Below are 4,005 nucleotides of genomic sequence, written 5' to 3'. Positions count from 1 at the left end.
GTGGAGAAATAGGAACACTTTTACACTGTTGGTGGGACTGTAAACTAGTTCAACCATTGTGGAAGTCCGTGTGGCGATTCCTCAGGGATCTAGAACTAGAAATACCATTTGACCCAGCCATCCCATTACTGGGTATATACCCAAAGGACTCTAAATCATGCTGCTATAAAGACACATGCACATGTATGTTTATTGCGGCATTATTCACAATAGCAAAGACTTGGAACCAACCCAAATGTCCAGCAATGATAGACTGGATTAAGAAAATGTGGCACATATACACCATGGAATACTATGCAGCCATAAAAAATGATGAGTTCATGTCCTTTGTAGGGACATGGATGAAATTGGAAATCATCATTCTCAGTAAACTATCAGAAGAACAAAAAACCAAACACCGCATATTCTCACTCACAGGTGGGAATTGAACAATGAGAACACATGGACACAGGAAGGGGAACATCACACTCCGGGGACTGTTATGGGGTGGGGGGAGGGGGGAGGAATAGCTTTGGGAGATATACCTAATGCTAGATGACGAGTTAGTGGGTGCAGCACACCAGCATGGCACATGTATACGTATGTAACTAACCTGCACAATGTGCACATGTATCCTAAAACTTAAAGTATAATAAATAAATAAATAAATAAACAAATAAATAAATAAAGCTGGTTGGGTGATGTGGGGGAGAGCCAGGACATGGGGGAGAGCCAGGATGTGGGGCAGGACTGACGGAAATGTAATTCTGCTTCTTCCCCGCCATGGAAAAGGCGGGCAGGCAGGCCCCATGACCTCATCTCTGCACAATCCCAGTTTTGAAGATGTTCCGAAAAATGATTTCTCTAAATACTTATTTCCCTTCCCTTTCCTCTTTTCTTCTAAGTTTCAGAAAAACTGTGGCAAGACCAGGTGCAGTGGCTCATGCCTATAATCCCAGCACTTTAAGAGGCCAAAGCAGAAGGATCCCTTGATTTTAGGAGTTTAAAACCAGCCTAGACAACATAAGGAGACCCCATCTCTACAAGAAATTTAAAAATCAGATGGGTCTGGTGGTGCATGCCTGTAGTCCCAGCTACTCAGGAGGCTGAGATGGGTGGATCACTTGAGTCCAGGAGGTTGAGGTTACAGTGGGCCGTGATCATGCCACTAAACTCCAGCCTTGGCAACAAAGACCCTGTCTCAAAAAAAAGTGGCAAAATATACATTTTTTGTTTCCTGAAACAGATTTGGAATTGGACTGGAGCATGGAAAAGAACAAAGATAGAAGGATGGCAGGAAAAGGGCTTTGAGAGTATCCATTTCACCCTGTGTGAAGGAACTTTTCTTTATCATGCAGACTAGACAATTCTTCTTGATTTAAACAAGAAATGCTTCCTCCTTACCTGGCTATGAAAAGGTCAGAAGACTGGAAGCACGGACACTGGATTTGGGAGGCCAAAGGCTAATTTTCCCTACCTTCGCTTTGTCCTCCAGAGGTCCACCACTTTTGCTCTGAGTGAGCCTCTCTTCTTTCTAGAACGATTGTCAAAATGTGCCCCACAGACTCTGAGGTCTCTGAGACCCTTTCAGAAGGATCCTCAAGGTTAAGACTATTTTTACAAGGATACAAATCCACGCTTGACTTTTTGACCTTTGCTATGATGGTATAAAAGCACAGGTGGTTTTGCACTATGGTGCTGAACCAGAATCACGTGAACCGGAACAGTTGGCAGTCACTGTGTCACTGCACTCTCCACCACCACCATGCACTTGCAGAAAAAAAGAAAAGAAAAAATAAGAGTTTCACTCAAGATTTTTTTTTTTTTTAAGACGGAGTCTCGCTCTGTCACCCGGGCTGGCTGCAACCTCCACCTCCCAGGTCCAAGTGATTCTCCAACCTCAGCCTCCAAAGTAGCTGGGACTACAGGCATGTGCCACCGCATCTGGCTGATTTTTGTATTTTTAGTAGAGATGTGGTTTTGTCACGTTGGCTAGGCTGGTCTCGAACTCCTGGCCTCAGGTGATCCGCCCACCCCAGCCTCCCCAGGTGTTGGGATTACAGGTGTGAGCCACCACACCTGGCCTCAAGAATGCTCTTGATGAAGCAGTAAAAACTTATTTTTTACTAATGGAAAACACATCTTTTTAATTTCTGTGTAATAAAATGGAAAGTACACTTAAAGAACTGGTCTGCACACATACTGAAATATGGTGATTGTTGTAAGGAGATGCAATTGTGTATTTGAGTTGCAAGCTAAACTGTCCACTCTATTCATGAATATCACTTTTATCTGAGAGAATAACTGGCAAATTATTCTGATTTGGGTATTTGGCTGGTCCTTCCTCAAAAACTAAATAAAGTGAGCCTGTCGCTTCCCCCCCAGAGTGGTGGGAAGAGACACGTAGCTCTTGGGAGAACGCAGTGAGCTGGCTCTAGCACACCAATGAATATAAGCTTTTTGGCGTACTCACTAATTTTGAAGCATGTAAAAAGAACAAATTTGAAAACAGGTGTCCTAAGACCACCATCACCTTAACAACGTCAGAGTCCACTGAGGGGACAGAGTGTTGTGGCCTCAGTTCCAAAAGTACTTAAACCTCAAATTCTAATGTACTTAGTATAAACATCCGAGAATCTCTCCTCAAATACTTAGGGGTATTTGTTGCTGATTATAAAATTTGAGGTTTCAAGTGAAATTTTGAATTTTAAAAAGTGTGTATCCACCACTGTGAGTTTGATAGTTTCCCAGTAATTTTCTGATGTGATTTGTGGTGATATTAAGTAATGTAATTGTTGAATATTATATTTTGAAATGTGTTAACATTTTGAAGCAGTATTTTCCAAATGACCAATGCAGGATGTTACAAAATCACACACGGCTAAAAGATCTGTTCAAAGTGCAAGGTAGGCCAATGGAATTTAATGTAACCTTAGGAAAGTTTATTAATATGGTTTCATACCTGAATTGCAACTAAGGAATTATACTTTGTTAAGTTTTGGCATAGTAAAGAAAGAATATCTACAATTATCTGAAATAGCCTTAAATGCTCCTCCTTGTTTCTGTTACATATCTGTTAGGCCGGATTTTCTTCACATACTCTATCAAAATATATGCAAACAGATTGAATGCAGAAACAGAAGAATCCAGCTCTAATACTAAACCAGACATTAAAGAGATTTGCAAATGTGAAACAATGCCATGCTAACTTTTTAAAAAATAATTACTTTTTGCAAGAAAAAAATGCTGTTAATGCCAATAAGTAAAATTATTTTTAAATGAATTCTTTTAAAATTTACTTTAATTTCTAATATGGAAATTATTGATAGATATAACCAGTAGAGTGTTGGTAAATGTTTAACAATCAGCACTCTGGGGGAGAGAAGGCCCTGATTTGTAGTGTCTGCTGATTCCCATGGGGTAAATACTCTCATCATGCCCCATCTCAAGCTACCATTACTGATGTGGTGATGCGAAGAGACATGTAGCTCTCGGGAGAACACAGTGAGCTGGCTCTAGCGCACCAATGAATATAAGCTTTTTGGCATACTCACTAATTTTGGAGCATGTAAAGAGAACAAATTTGAAAACAGGTGTCCTAAGACCACCATCACCTTACCAATGTCAGACTCCACTGAGGGGACAGAGTGTTGTGGCCTCAGTTCCAAAAGTACTTAAACCTCAAATTCTAATGTACTTAATATAAACATTCCAGAATCGCTCCTCTGTTACCTCTGCCAAGCTTCTGGCAAAGAAAGACATTTGAATCTTTCTATTATAACACTTTCTTAAAAGAATTTTTTGCTTTGAAAGAGAGCACTTTTTGGGAATTCTTTTAGGAAGGGCTCAAAGTTGATTCCAATTTGGGTTGTGGTTTCTAAGTGACTTGTGTATAAACCAGTTAAACAGAGACTTGCCGCTTGATGATGGAATGTTTTGAGTAGAGAATGGATCTGGGGTTAACATCCTTCCTCCAACTCCTTCATGCCGGGTGTGGAGAGGAAGAACGAGGACTATCACAAAGAA

This window comes from Pan paniscus, chromosome 22, assembly GCF_029289425.2.
Source record: "Pan paniscus chromosome 22, NHGRI_mPanPan1-v2.0_pri, whole genome shotgun sequence".
Taxonomy (NCBI): domain Eukaryota; kingdom Metazoa; phylum Chordata; class Mammalia; order Primates; family Hominidae; genus Pan; species Pan paniscus.
This window is presented reverse-complemented; position numbering follows the sequence as displayed.